Source organism: Pseudophryne corroboree, chromosome 2 (genome assembly GCF_028390025.1).
Source record: "Pseudophryne corroboree isolate aPseCor3 chromosome 2, aPseCor3.hap2, whole genome shotgun sequence".
NCBI lineage: Eukaryota > Metazoa > Chordata > Amphibia > Anura > Myobatrachidae > Pseudophryne > Pseudophryne corroboree.
Genome location: NC_086445.1, coordinates 865,114,232 through 865,130,127, shown reverse-complemented (window position 1 = coordinate 865,130,127; position 15,896 = coordinate 865,114,232).

The following is a 15,896-nucleotide window of genomic DNA, read 5'->3' as shown; positions in this document are numbered from 1 at the left end:
AAAGCATTTAGGCAGGAGCATTATGTAGAACCCTATTCAGGTGAGAAGAACACACATGCACACCCTTCCATGCAAGAGGGAAGAGTTTAGTGAGTATAAAGATTCTCAAATCAGGTAGGTCAGGGTGGGATCCCTGTGGAAACCTGTGGCCATAGGAGAAATACCGTTATCAACGTTAAGTTCTTACCATAACGTATATTTCTCCGGCAGGGTCCACAGGTTATCCACAGGCTAACAATGGGACTTCCCAAAGCAATTTTTAGTGGTGGGGACGCTCCTGATTGGATAGGAGAACCTTACGCCCGAATTCAGCGTCATTAGAGGCAAAAGTATCCAAGTCATAATGTCTAATGAATGTGTTAATGGATGACCATGTGGCTGCCTTACATATCTGTTCTGCTGAAGCACCATATTGTGCTGCTCATTAAAGACCTACCTTACGTGTAGAGTGCGCAGAGACATTAGCCGGAACAGGGAGATCAGCTTGAGAATATGCTTCTGAAATCGTCATTCGAAGCCATCTTGCTAGCGTCTGCTTAGTAGCAGGCCATCCCCTCTTGTGAAATCCGTAGAGAATGAAGAGAGAATCTGTCTTTCTGATGGCACTGGTACGATCCACGTAGATTCTTAATGCACGGACTACGTCCAGCGACGCTTCTCCCGCAGAAAGTCCCGATACCTGAAAAGCCGGGACTACAATTTCTTCGTTAAGGTGAAACTTAGATACCACCTTAGGAAGATAACCAGACCTAGTTCTGAGAACTGCTTTATCTGGATAAAAGATCACAAAAGGAGATTTACATGACAGCGCTCCTAAATCAGACACACTTCTAGCTGATGTCATAGTCAGTAGAAAGAGAACTTTAGCTGTCACCCATTTAAGATCCACTTTATTAAGTGGTTCAAACGGAGCAACTTGAAGAGCTTTGAGAACCAGACTTAAATCCCAAGGCACTGCAGGAGGAACAAAAGGTGGTTGAATGCGCAGCATTCCCTGGAAAAAAGTACGCACATCCTGTAAATTGGCAATTTTCTTTTGGAACCATACAGTCAATGCTGATACTTATACTCTCAAGGAAGCCACCTTCAAACCCTTATTCATTCCTGCCTGCAGAATCTAAGACTCTGGATACTCTGAAAGATTTTGGGTCCATACTTCTTTCACTGCACCAATTACTATAGGTTTGCCATATGCGGTGATAAATGCGAGCTGAGGAGGGTTTCCTTGCTCTGAGCATAGTTTGAATTACTTGCTGTGAGAAACCTCTTGACTTCAGGATAGACAGTTGCTCCAGATGCCTGTGATAACAAGGACCCTGCATCAGTAGATCTGGACGTTGAGGGAGCAGAATTGGAGCATCCATCGACATCCTTTGTAGATCTATGTACCAATGTCTTCTGGGCCAAGCCGGAGCTATTAGACTCACGGCACCCCTTGCTTGCTTATTTTCCTCACCACCCTGGGTAACAGGAAAATCGGAGGAAACAGATATGCCAGATGAAAGTCCCATTTCACTGACAGTGCATCCACAAGGATCGCTCCGGGATCCTTTGTTCTTGACCCGTATGCCGGTACTTTGTTGTTCAGACGGGACACCATGAGATCCACCTCTGGCAACCCCCACTTGTCTACTAAAGTCTGAAAAACTTCCGGGTGTAAAGCCCATTCGCTTGCTCGAATGGTGTGTCGACTGAGAAACTCTGCTTCCCAGTTTAGGACTCCTGGAACGAATACTGCAGACAAGCCTGGGAGATGGAGTTCTGCCCACTTTAGTATGTGACTTACCTCCTTCATTGCTTTTTGGCTGCGAGTTCCTCCCTGATGGTTGAGGTACGCTACTGCCATTGCATTGTCTGAGCGGATCTGGACTGGTTTTCCTTGCAGACTGTCCTTTGCCTGAATCAGTGCTATGTATATGGGCCGTAGTTCCAACAGGTTTATTGGCAGGCAACTTTCTTCTGTGGTCCATTGTCCCTGGAACCATAATCTCCCGGACACTGCTCCCCAGCACTGAAGACTGGCATCCGTTTTCAGGATCTCCCAATCTGATATCCAAAAGGGTCTCCCTTGTCTAGATGGGATGTCTGCAGCCACCAGGCTAAGGACCTTTTTACCTTTACTGGAAGTACCATCGTCTGTTTCCTTATTGTCTGATGTACTCCATTCCATCTGGCCAGAATCAGACACTGCAGAGGTCTTGAGTGGAATTGCGCATACTCCACCATGTCGAATGTTGACATCATCAAACCCATCACTCGCATTGCTGCGTGAATTGATATTGTTTGGCTGTGTTACAATTCCTGAGTCATTAACTGCACCTTGGATATCTAGTTCCGAGGTAAAAATATTTTCTGCAGACTTGAATCCAATACAGCCCCCAAGTGAATCATCCATTGTGACGGAATCAGAGATGACTTTGCCCAATTTATGAGCCATCCGTGCTTCTATAGTTATTGTCTGTTGTAGATGGCTCGAGCAATTCCTGGGATTGTGCCAGGATTAAAAGATCGTTGAGGTATGGAAAAATTCTTATCCCCTGTTTGCAGAGATAAGCTGCCATAACCACCATAATCTTGGTAAATACTCTGGGGGCTGTGGCTAACCCAAAGGGTAAGGCCTGGAACTGAAAATGTTCCTGGAGGATGGCGAACCTGAGATAACACTGATGGGACAATGCCATAGGAACATGCAGGTAAGCATCCTGTATATCCAGAGATACCATGTAATCCCCTGGTTCAATGGCCAAAACTATGGAGCGTAACGTCTCCATGTGGAATCGTGGTACCCAAATGTATTTGTTTAACATTTTGAGATTGAGAATTGGCCGGAATGACCCATTTGGCTTCTGAACCAAAAATAGGTTGGAGTCAAAACCCTATCCCCGTTGTGCCGGGGGTACTGGAATAATTACTCCTGACTGAAGCAATTTCTGAACTGCTTCTTGCAGGGCTCTGGCCTTCGCCTCTCTATGAGACGGACTGGTGCAGAAGAACCTTCGAAGAGGCTGCTTCTTGAAAGGGAAAACATAGCTCAGAGATACCGCTTCTTGCACCCAAGCATCTGTTGTCGACTGCTGCCATATGTGTGCAAACTGAAGAAGTCGGCCGCCTACCCTGGGGTTCCCCAGGCGGAGGCACGCACCATCAGGCTGATGGCTTATGTTCTGGTTTGGAAGCTGGCCTTCTGGTGGCCCATTGCTTCTTTGCCTTACCAAACTTATTGTACTGGGGCTGCTTAGAATCATTTTTTCCTTTTGTTTTTCCTTGCCACTGAAATGTCCGAAACCCCGAACCCCTAGGCCTGGGGTTATAATTGGCAGGAAACCTGACCTTCTTGGATTCTGCTTCTGACTATGTCAATTCCTTACCAAAGAGAATATTCCCAACAAAAGGCAAAGATTCCAGAACCTACTTAGATTCTGAATCAGCTTTCCATGTACGTAGCTAAATTGCTCTACGAGCAGCTACCATTAAGGCTGACACTTTGGAGGCAACAGTACCCATATCTATTGCTGCTTCTTCTAAGAATACCGCAGCTTGCTTCATGTGAGCTATATGGGATTCCTGCTCCCTAGTAGGTACCGAAAGCCCGTTTTCCAGTTCGTCAGCCCATTCAGCTACCGCCTTTGCCATCCAGGCTGAGGCCATAGCTGGCCTTATGACTGCCCCTGACAGAGAAAATATGTTTTTCAGAAACCCATCCACTCTTCTGTCTGTGACATCATTTAATGATGTTGACGGTAAAGGCAATATAGATTTTCGCACTAATCGAATGATGTGCGTATCTACCTTAGGAGGCACTTCTCTTTTTAAACAGTCCCCAGTTGGAAAAGGGTAATAGGAATCCCATTTTTTTTGGAATTCTATATTTTTTATTGGGTGTAGCCCAAGCTTCCTCCATAATTTCCGTCAGCTGATCTGACCCTGGAAACTCGACCCTAACTGTTTTGGGATGTTTAAACACAGGTCCCTTAGTTTTTAATATTGGCTCTGCTGAATCCTCTAGGGACAGAATTGCCTTCATTGCTCCAATTAACTCAGCTATATCCTCTGAGCTGATACCTTCTACCTGTTCTTTATATGCAGAGTATATAGAGCTATCATCTGATGTATCATCCTGTGTAGCCTGTGAATTTGATGATATATTTACCCTTGGTTTATCAGCTTGTTTACTTGTAGAAGCTGTTGGGGCTATACCATAAGAAGGAAGCTGCATGTATGGGTTAATAGTGTACGGTACTCCTGAGAGTGAAGCTGTAGGGACTATTCGTTCAGCTATACCAGGGGTGGCCAACCAGTCAGAGACAAAGAGCCAAGAAATCTTGTTAGGTACATCAAAGAGCCGACTTCGAGCCAAAGGCGCACTTGCAAAAATGGGGTGTGACCTTGTGCCTGCTTGGCCACGCCCTGGTATAAAATACATTGAAAAAGCCAGATCCAACATAAAATACAATGAAAAAGCCACTTCTACATCAAATAATTTAAAAAGCCAGATCCGCAGAAAATATATTGAAAAGCCAGATTCACATAATACACTTCAGTTCCCCATGTGTCACTCCAGCCAGCACCTGCCTGTGTCACTCCAGCCAGCTCCCCCATGTGTATTTGGCTCCCTCAGTTCTCAGTCTACATAGTGCTCCTGCATGTCTGACAGGAGTGCAGCGGTTTACAGATCTCTTGTGGTCACGTGACTTTGAGTGTTGGGAGCCACATTTGAATAAAGAAAGAGCCGCATGCGGCTCAAGAGCCACGCGTTGGCCACCACTGAGCTATACTGAACAAGGTTTGTGCAAACATAGCCCAAGGTGGATCTACCTGCCGTTGAACAGGGATCTGCCTTGCAATCTGCTGAAACGCAAAACAATTTGTACATAACCCATCATGTGCCAGATCCTGAGAGGATAATCCCACTTTGCAGGACAAACATGTTATGAGTGTCGGTGTTACTGTTAATGTAACCTCGTCACCTTTGCCGCTCTTAGACATGATAAATAATCAGCTTTTCACAGTGTACTACCCAATTTGTGACTGTAATCACTTTACTATATTTAAAGTGATATCAATTTGACCCAAACCCATGCACCAGCATTGAGGCTCAGAAGAAACCACTGACAAACATATATAAAGTCAGCAATCACACTAGCAGTCAGTCACATGTTATATATTAGTCATATGAGCATATTATCAACCATATATTATCAACCACAAAACACATTTTAAAGTATGTATGAGTACATTTACTGAATTCTGTTCTATACAGTTATTTAACGTATTCAGATGCATTGCGAAGAAAACCACAGTAATGTACACAGACTCATATGCAATAGGCACTAAAGTTAACTATTCATACTGATAAAAAGTAAATAGAAATTTAGTGCTGTATAACCCATACTCAGTAGAGTGGGATACAGGGAGACTCACCCCACTTCCAAGATCGATCAATACGTTAGCGAACGCTGAGTAGATCCAGACGCTACTAGTGTACACTGCCGCTCCGGGAACTTTTAGTCAACACAGACGCTCAGTGAACACAGACGCACTGTGCATGCAGATGCACCGGTCTGCGACCCGGTCTCCTCGCAGTAGCGCCTAGTGTACACAGACGCAGTGGCCTATGCTGTGACTGAGACCCCTCGTGGTAGCGTCTGAGACAGAAGTGAAGCAAATCAGTTCATGGCGGGAGACCAGCAGAAACTGGTCATGAACCGGGGGTAGGGGCAACCAGGAAAGTGTCTAACTCCCCACGCTGACATCAACCCTAGGGATCGCAGCCTCATACTAATCCTGGTGCCATATGATCCCTAAGGCCTAGCGCTGGAGCACCCGTGGTGGCGGCACGCCAACTACTGTTTGGTAGTCTCCTCCCAATACAGTGTGGCTGTGTCCGTATTCCCCTTCTAAGTGGAACCGATGCTTTTACCTTCTCCCCGTGCTTCGGCCACAGCCTGGTAATGTCTGCTGGACCTGCTAGTTATATCCGACAAGACGCCCGTTGAGACAGCACTTGTACCGTGGGTAAGCGTTGTTGCGACTCGGCGGAGAGTTGTTGGAGCGACTCTTTCCAATATGCGTATAAGATGCTGTTAGGAAAGATTACTCAAAAAAAGTAGTAAGACTATAAAAATAAAATAAGAAAGCTTAGGGCTGCCAAACACAGCAGCCCTGTGACCATGATCCGGCTCCTGCCGCACCAAACAAAAAACTGATTTGCCTGAGCCAGTGGGCGGGGTTATATGGACGAGCCGGTTGCATCCTGGGAGGACTGAAAGCTTGTGATCGTTTGGTGCCAATCCGCTGTCGCTCCATCATATCCCATTGTTATCCTGTGGATAACCTGTGGACCCTGCCGGAGAAAGTATTCAATAAAAAAAATGTAATATGTAAATATGTAAAATGTAAATATATAAAATGTTTATATAAAATGTTATCTGTTTTTTTTTTATATCCAGTGTTTTTATTAAATACAAGCACATAACTATATAAATACAAACATAACAGACATTAACACACAAAAAAACCCATCCCAAACCATTAGCTGAGGTGCAATGTGGAAATACTGTATATGATTATGTATAAAATGAAGGAGCATCAGGTGAGTGAGACATAGGAGAGTCCATGGGTAACTGCCCCCAGGACAGGGGAAACATTTATTCTCTGTTTCCACAAACATGAAATACTGGTAGCGGAGGTCCTGCTACCCTATATACAGTAAGAGGTCTAATAATTTATTTATTATATTACTAGTAGAAGAGTGACTGTGACGGTTACTGTGCTACATGGACGGAACCATTGGACATATGCATAATAATGAGATAACTGCTGTTAGTTCCTGGGTCCAGGTACAAGACCAGAACTGCAATAGCAGATGCTGCATAGAGACACAGATAACAATGGTGGTCATTCCGAGTTGTTCGCTCGCTAGCTACTTTTAGCAGAAATGCAAAGGCAAAGCCGCCACCCTCTGGGAGTGTATCTTAGCATAGCAGAATTGCTAACGAAAGATTAGCAATTCTGCTATTAAGTATTTCCTTGCAGTTTCCGAGTAGCTCCAGACCTACACGTAGATTGCGATCACCTCAGTCCGTTTAGTTCCTGATTTGACGTCCCAAACACGCCCAGCGTCCGGCCAGCCACTCCCCCGTTTCTCCAGCCACTCCTGCGTTTTCTGCTGGCACGCCTGCGTTTTTTAGCACACTCCCAGAAAACGCTCAGTTACCACCCAGAAACACCCACTTCCTGTCAATCATTCTCCGATCAACAGAGTGACTGAAAAGCTTTGTTCGCCCGTGAGTAAAATAGCATAGTTTTGTGTGAAATTGCTGAGCGCGTGCACCCTGCGGTGCATACGCATGCGCAGAACTGCCAGATTTTAGCCTATTAGCAATTCTGCTAAAAATAGCAGCGAGCGAACAACTCGGAATGACCCCCAATATGTGAAGAACTGAGCTAATACTGGGCACCTAGGAGAGTGCTCATTCTGATTCATCCATCAACGCTGCAATGTCATCTGCTTCATCGTAGCCAAATCTTACTGTATCTCTCTATAGCGTTCCCATTTGTGCGTACAAATTGTAAATGTCCCATATTATTGCTCACTAAGGCCTCCCACTTGTGAGGATTTCTCCGGCCATCTATGCTCTGACTATGATGACCATGGCCATTGTCCTGTCATTGGACATATATTGGTACTAGTTTGCCCAAAGAGGTTCCTAGGGGAACCTAAATATACATTCTCTGGGAGTCATGTGCGGAACATCCACCCCTGTTCTCTGAATGCAGCCCATGGAGATAACCCAACTCTATGGGGTATATTTACTAAGGAGTTTTTTTTAGAAGTGAAGATTTTGCCCATAACAATCAGATTTCTCTTACGTCCTAGAGGATTCTGGGGTCCACATTAGTACCATGGGGTATAGACGGGTCTACCAGGAGCCATTGGCACTTTAAGAGTTTGAGAGTGTGGACTGGCTCCTCCCTCTATGCCCCTCCTACCAGACTCAGTTTAGAAAATGTGCCCGGAGGAGACGGTCACAGCTAGAGGAGCTCTCCAGAGTATTCCTAGTAAAAAGTTTGTTAGAGTTTTTAATTTTACAGAGAGGCTGCTGGCAACAGCCTCCTTGCAGCGAGGGACTAAGGGGGAAAGCAGTGTACTCCCTGCGGGGTCTGAACCATTGTCTCCGCTGACTGGACACTGAGCACCAGAGCGGTCGGATCGCTCCTCGCCACAGGGGATCGCTCGCCCCAGCAGCATGCTGCCACCCCCTTACAGAGCTGAAGAAGTACCGACCCCCCTAGCAAGCAGGGTCCGGTGGGAAGATGGCGGCAGCAGGGAGGGAGCACAGTATTGACTCCGCTCCTGGGATGGCTCAGAGGTACATGGTGCGGCACTGTGAGGGGCGCCCTGGGCCAGCGCTTACCCCCTACACTGGTCCAGAAGCCTGTCGGGTCCTCTGATCTCAGCCAGCACTAATTCCTCAGGCCAATATAATCCATGCAGAGCGGGAAGACAGCGCCATTAAGGGAGCGGAGCTTCTCCTCAGAGCGGACCCAGCAGCGTTTCAGTGCCATTTTCCTGCCTGCACAGCGCTGAGAAGGAGAATCAGGTCCCTCCTGTCACGATCCAGGTAATTCCTTATCAGTATTTACCTTCCAAATGCCTCCTGAGACTGTCCCAGTGTTCCAAGCCTGGATTCCATCTGCACTGTCTGCATGCAGCACGCTGCATCTCATTGTCTCAAATCTCTTCACTGTGATTCTGGCAGCTTCATGGTTAAAACTCACATGCAAGTTACAAACAGTCTTTCCCTCCAAGTTCAAACATGGGCGCAGCCATGTTTGTTTTCATCACATGTTACTTTTCAGCCAATCAGCTGCACTCTGGTTTCTACCTAATTACCCAGCAGCTGCACTCTAGACTCTGCTTAATCAGCCAGCCAATCCCTGTTTCCCAGCTGGTATAAATATCTTGTTCCTGGGCTGGAAAGAGGTCAGTGCTTCAATTGTCTTCAGTGATCCAGTGTGCAGTTCTCCCATGGACTTTCTCTGCAGTACAGCCTGACTCTGCAGTGTCTCAACATTGCACCCTGTGACTGGCAGTTACCCGAGACCGGCTTCCAGCTTCTAGCTTCCAGCGGTGCTCTGCCCTGCCAGTAACCATCGGTGTTCCGCCATCGATCCCCAGTAACCATCGGTGTTCCGCCATCGATCCCCAGTAACCATCTGTGTTCAGCCATCGATCCCCAGTAACCATCGGTGTTCCGCCATCGATTCCAAGTCACCATCAGTGTTCCGTCATCGATCCCAAGTATTTCTCTGAACTGTGTTTCCTATTACCAGTACCAAGCCATCAGTATTCCTCTGAACTGTGTTTAATAAAACCTTTGAACTTTCCCTTGTTGTCGTGGTCACGCCTTCGGGCATTTGTTCTAAAGGTTCCCTGCATGTTCAAGAACCCTGTACTGCCTCCCAGGTACACATATACCTCAGCCCCTACAACTGAGGCTTCCCCCTGGTCCGCACCAGCCCTCAGTTGTGACACCTCCACAGCAACTCCAGCTATCTGTAAACGGTACCAGGAGGTTGTAGAAAGGGGGGAAGGCTGTAATACGACTGTGTGTCCTATTAAGGAGCACAGTCAGCGCTGATAAGGGGTCTCCCTTTGGTAAAAGCGCTGTGTGTGGGTTGGCTTCAATCTCTATGTCTCTTGCCATTCTTGGGGGGGAAACAGGGTCTAAAGTGAGCCGGAACGGTGCGGAACTGCGTTTCGTCAGTTCCACTTGGAGACGGAATGCAGTTCCGCCTCCCCCGGCTCACCTAACCCGCTGTGTGCAGCGCGATGCCGGGCGCCCGCTGAGATTGCGTTACCAGCGGGCGCCCGGCGGCAGCCGGAGTCAGGAGCTCAGTACTGAGCTCCGGCTTCCGGCGCTGTCGCTGTGCGCAATGGGAGAGACGCCATGACGTCTCTCTCATAGTGCCGAGGAGCGGGCGGCGAGAGAGGACTGCAGCGGTCTGGAAACGGGAGCGGGGCTCGGTAAGTATTGTGACTGTTTCCTTCCTTAGTGCAGTGGCGCATCTACGGGGGGCATTACTACTGGGGAGGCATCTAGGCATTACTACTGGGGAGGCATCTACAGGGGGCATCACTACTGGGGGGAACTACTGGGGCAAACTACTGGGGGGCATCTACTGGGGGCATTTCTACTGGGGGGGCATCTACTGGGGGACATTATTACTGGGGGCCAACTACAAGGGGGTAAGCTACAAGGGGGCAAGCTACTGGGGGCAAACTACAAGGGGGCAAGCTTCTGGGGACAAACTACAAAGGGGCTAACAACTGGGGGCAAACTACAGGAGGGCATTACTACTGGGGGCAAACTACAGGAGGGCATTACTACTGGGGGGGCATCTACTGGGGGACATTATTACTGGGGGCCAACTACAAGGGGGCACGCTACTGGGGGCAAGCTACAAGGGGGCAAGCTTCTGGGGGCAAACTACAGGAGGGCATTACTACTGGGGGCAAACTACAGGAGGGCATTACTACTGGGGGATCATCTACTGTGGGACATTATTACTGGAGGCCAACTACAAGGGGGGCAAACTACTGGGGGCAAGCTACAAGGGGGCAAGATACTGGGGGCAAACTACAGGAGGGCATTACTACTAGGGGAAAGCTACAGGAGGGCATTACTACTGGAGGGCATTACTACTGGGGGCAAGCTACAGGAGGGCATTACTACTGGGGGACATTATTACTGGGGGCTATCTACAAGGGGGCAAGCTACTGGGGGCAAATTACAAAGGGGCTAACTACTGGGGGCAAACTACAGGAGGGCATTACTACTGGGGGCATAACTACAGGAGGGCATTACTACTGGGAGCATAACTACAGGGGAATTACTACTGGGGGCATAACTACAGGATCATTACTACTGGGGGCATAACTACAGGGGCATTACTACTTATTATTATTATTATTATCCTTTATTTATATGGCGCCACAAGGGTTCCGCAGCGCCCGATTACAGAGTACAAATGCACATAAAAAACAGGAAAAGTGACTTACAGTTGAATACAATATAGGACAAGTACAGGGCAAGTAAGCATAACTACATCAGTAAACAGAGATAAGTTCCAGGTGGTCAAAAAACTGTGGGATCTGGGCAGTTGAGGATTATTAAAGTAAGAAAAGTATAAGCACATGAGGGAAGAGGGCCCTACTCGTGAGAGCTTACATTCTAAGGGGAGGGACAGACAGGGATGACACAGATGGGGTACATAGAGAGCGTGGAACAGAGGGTTATGTTGAGATTTGGCTAGGTTTGGTAAAGAAATAAGTCTTAAGAGCCCGTTTGAAGTTTTGTAGAGAGGTGGAGAGTCTGAGGGGGAGAGGTAAAGAATTCCAGAGAAATGGAGCAGCACGTGAAAAATCTTGGAGATAGGAGTGGGAGGAAGTAATCAGAAGACAGGAGAGACGGCGTGCATTAGCAGAGCGAAGAGGACGGGTGGGAGAGTAAAGGGAGATAAGGTCAGAAATGTAGATGGGAGAGGAGTGGGTGAGTGCTTTGTAAGTGAGTGTGAGAAGTTTGAATTGGATTCTGAAAGGGAAGGGAAGCCAGTGGAGGGCCTGTAGGAGGGGGGAGGTAGACGTAGTGCGTTTGGTGAGGAAGATGAGCCGGGCAGCAGCATTGAGGATAGATTGGAGTGGAGAGAGGTGATTGTCAGGGAGACCAGTTAAGAGGAGATTACAGTAGTCCAGTCTGGAAATAATCAGTGAGTGAATAATGATCTTAGTGGCATCCTGTGTGAGAAAAGGTCTGATTCTAGAAATGTTTTTGAGATGAAAATGACAGGTTTGTGAGAGGTGCTGAATGTGTGGTTTGAAGGAGAGGGAGGAGTCAAGGATTACGCCAAGACAGCGTACTTGGGGGCTAGGGGAGATAGTTGTGCCATCAATGGATAATGAGATTGTGGGAGGTGAGGCTGTGCGGGATGGTGGGAAGATGATCAGCTCAGTCTTAGACATGTTGAGTTTAAGAAAGCGCTGAGACATCCAGGAAGAGATAGCAGAAAGACAGTTTGAGGTACGAGTGAGGAGAGCCGTGGAGAGATCAGGGGAGGAGAGGTAGATTTGAGTGTCATCAGCATAGAGGTGATATTGGAAGTTAAAAGAACTAATGAGTTCACCTAAAGAGGACGTATAGAGAGAGAAAAGGAGAGGACCAAGAACAGAGCCTTGGGGGACACCAACAGTTAGTGGAAGTGGGGGGGAGGTAGCATCATGAGAGGAGACAGAGAAGGAACGATCAGAGAGGTAGGAGGACAGCCAGGAGAGGGCAGTATCACGCAGACCAAGAGAGTGAAGGATTTGCAGAAGGAGAGGATGGTCCACAGTGTCAAAAGCAGCAGAGAGGTCAAGAAGAATAAGCAGAGAGTAGTGGCCCTTAGATTTGGCTGCATGGAGGTCATTGCAGACTTTTGTGAGGGCAGTTTCAGTGGAGTGGAGAGAACGGAAACCAGACTGGAATGGGTCAAGCAGTGAGTGAGAGGAAAGAAAGGCAGTGAGGCGGTTATAGACAATACGCTCAAGAAGTTTGGAGGCAAAGGGGAGGAGAGAGATGGGTCGATAGTTGGAGAGAGTGTTAGGATCAAGGGTAGGTTTTTTAAGAATAGGGGAGACAAGAGCATGCTTGAAGGCAGAGGGGACAGTGCCTGATGAAAGGGAGAGATTGAGAAGGTGGGCAAGATGGGAACAGGCAGAAGGGGAGAGGTAACGGAGGAGGTGGGAGGGGATAGGGTCGAGCGGGGAGGTTGTGGGGGGGGAGGAACGGATGAGGGCCATGACTTCCTCGCCAGATACATGGGAGAAAGATGTCAGAGTTGGTAAGAGGGAAGGGGAGGGGTGGCAAGGGATGGGTGGTGGCTGGTTGCTGGTCTGGTGGGAAGTGATATCCTGACGTATGGAGTCAATCTTGGATGTGAAATAAGTGGCAAAGTCAAGAGCAGACAATGAGGAAGGGAGAGGAGGTGGTGGTGGGCAGAGGAGGGAGTTAACAGTGGCAAAGAGGCGCCGGGGGTTGGAAGACTGTGTAGAAATGAGGTTTTTGAAGTATGATTGATTAGCAAGGGAAAGGGCAGTACTGAAGGATGAGAGCATGAATTTGAAATGGAGGAAGTCTGCTTTAGAGCGTGATTTCCTCCACTGTCGCTCGGCCGTACGTGAGCATTTTTGTAGGTATCTGGTGCATTTGGTGTGCCAGGGTTGAGGTTTTGATCTGCGAGGGTGAATAGTGGTTGGCGGAGCAACAGAGTCAAGGGCAGAAGTAAGAGATGCATTGTATAGGGATGTGGCTTGTTCAAGGCATGTGAGAGAGAGAAGAGGAGAGAGAAGGGAGTCAAACAGGGAGGACAGGGATGAGGTGTCAATAGCCTCAATGTTACGCTTCGTGATGGTAGCCTTAGGAGGGAGAGATGGGGAAGCAGAGATAGATAAGTTGAAAGAGAGCAAATGGTGGTCAGAGAGGGGAAAAGGGGAATTGGAGAAATCAGAAATATCACAGCGGTGAGTGAAAACCAGATCCAGTGAGCTCCCGTTCACATGGGAGGGTGAGGTGGTCCACTGGGAGAGACCAAGTGAAGAGGTGAGGCTAAGGAGTTTAGAGGCAGGTGATTTTGTGGGGTTATCGATAGGGATGTTGAAATCACCTAGAATAATGGAGGGAATGTCAGAAGAGAGGAAGTGAGGAAGCCAGGAAGCAAAGTTGTCAAGGAATTTGGAGGAAATGCCAGGTGGACGGTAAATTACAGCAACTCGAAGATTAGTAGGTTGGTAGAGGCGTAATGCATGGACCTCAAATGTAGAGAATGTAAGAGAAGGTTCTGGAGGTATAAGTTGGTATGTGTAGCTTGAGGGTAAAAGGATCCCAACACCACCCCCATGGCGACCCCCGGGTCGGGGTGTGTGTGAGAATGTGAGGCCCCCAGCAGAGAGAGCAGCAGGAGAAGTGGTGTCATGAGGAGTAATCCAGGTTTCTGTAATGGCCAGGAGGTGCAGGGAGTTGGAAATGAAAAGGTCATGAGTGGGGGTCAGTTTGTTGCAAATAGATCTGGCATTCCAGAGTGCACAAGATAGGGGGTATGAGTTTGTGGGAGAGATGTGAATGAGATTATCAGGATTGCTGTAGCGTTGAGGTAGGAGTAATTTGGAAGGAGAAGATAAAGAGGGTGTGATGATGGTGCTGGGGCCTTGGCTAGGAAGGGAGACTGCATGCATGAAACAGGGAGGGAGTGCAGTTTGATACTGGTGGAGGAGAGGTGAGGAGACAGGCAGAGGAGGGAAAGAGTAGGGTTGAGCGGTGGGGTATAAGTGGTGTGAAGGGGCAGAAGTGAAATGCAATGGGGAAACAGAAGAGGGGTAGGGAGGCAGACAGAGGAGAGGAGAGAGGATGAGATGTAGGAGACTGGGAGAGAGGGATAGAGGTGGTAACAGGGGACAGAATAAAGGATTAGAAGGACAATAAGTAATGGGGGTTGCCAGCCTGGCCATAGTGTGGATGGTGTGTAAACTGGTAGTATAATGAGAATAGGGGGAGGAGTGGTGGCTGTATGAGAGAGCAGTGAAGTTTGCAGAAAGAAATACGATTTGCAAGTAATTAAAATGATGTTACAGATCACCAGTAAATCAAATATTTGTTGATGTTAGATGGAAAATTACACAGTGTTGGCAAACCACAAGTCAGTGTTACTTCATCAAATATGCTTCTCAATTAAACATTTGTTTTCCAGGTATTTGCAGGGTCAGAGTAAAAGTTGTATTGCAGGTTTTTTGCAGAAAGTGAATGTTTAGTGTCCGGGTAAGTGAGGTTTGGAGATTAATAGGTGTGTACATACAGTTGTAGCTGCAGTCCAAGGTTTGGTGGGTTGTGATGATTTATTTGCTTTTGTTTGGAGTTTCCATGCAGTTTCCGTCCAGTTAAAGTCCAGTATAAGTGCCAGACGAATCCCTTAGAGATTTTCTCCCTTTGAGATCTTTCTCCACACAATGATTCAGCTACGCTAGATCAGCTAAACTACACACCAATATAAAGCCCAAACATGTGTATGTAAGCACATTGATTGATTGGACCCTCCCCTAGCCCATCACCCATTTGGGGCAATAAAACTTAAACAAACAAATAATGTGTAGGGATGAAACCATTACACATTCCCCAAATAACTACAAATAAAACTTGAATAAATCTGCTAATATTTAATACACTAGTGACTAGACATACCTATGGCTAAGCATTCAGGATATTCCTATATGATAATTAGCAGACTCGGTACAGCTTGCTGGGCATTGTTGTTCCACTAGACATACCTATGGCTAAGCATTCAGGATATTCCTATATGATAATTAGCAGACTCGGTACAGCTTGCTGGGCATTGTTGTTCCACTAGACATACCTGGTAAGAGAACAATGAGATATGAGGTTACTTCATAGTTCAAGCAAATTGATCACAAAAGTAGTCCAGTATAAGTGCCAGACGAATCCCTTAGAGATTTTCTCCCTTTGAGATCTTTCTCCACACAATGATTCAGCTACGCTAGATCAGCTAAACTACACACCAATATAAAGCCCAAACATGTGTATGTAAGCACATTGATTGATTGGACCCTCCCCTAGCCCATCACCCATTTGGGGCAATAAAACTTAAACAAACAAATAATGTGTAGGGATGAAACCATTACACATTCCCCAAATAACTACAAATAAAACTTGAATAAATCTGCTAATATTTAATACACTAGTGACTAGACATACCTATGGCTAAGCATTCAGGATATTCCTATATGATAATTAGCAGACTCGGTACAGCTTGCTGGGCATTGTTGTTCCACTAGACATACCTATGGC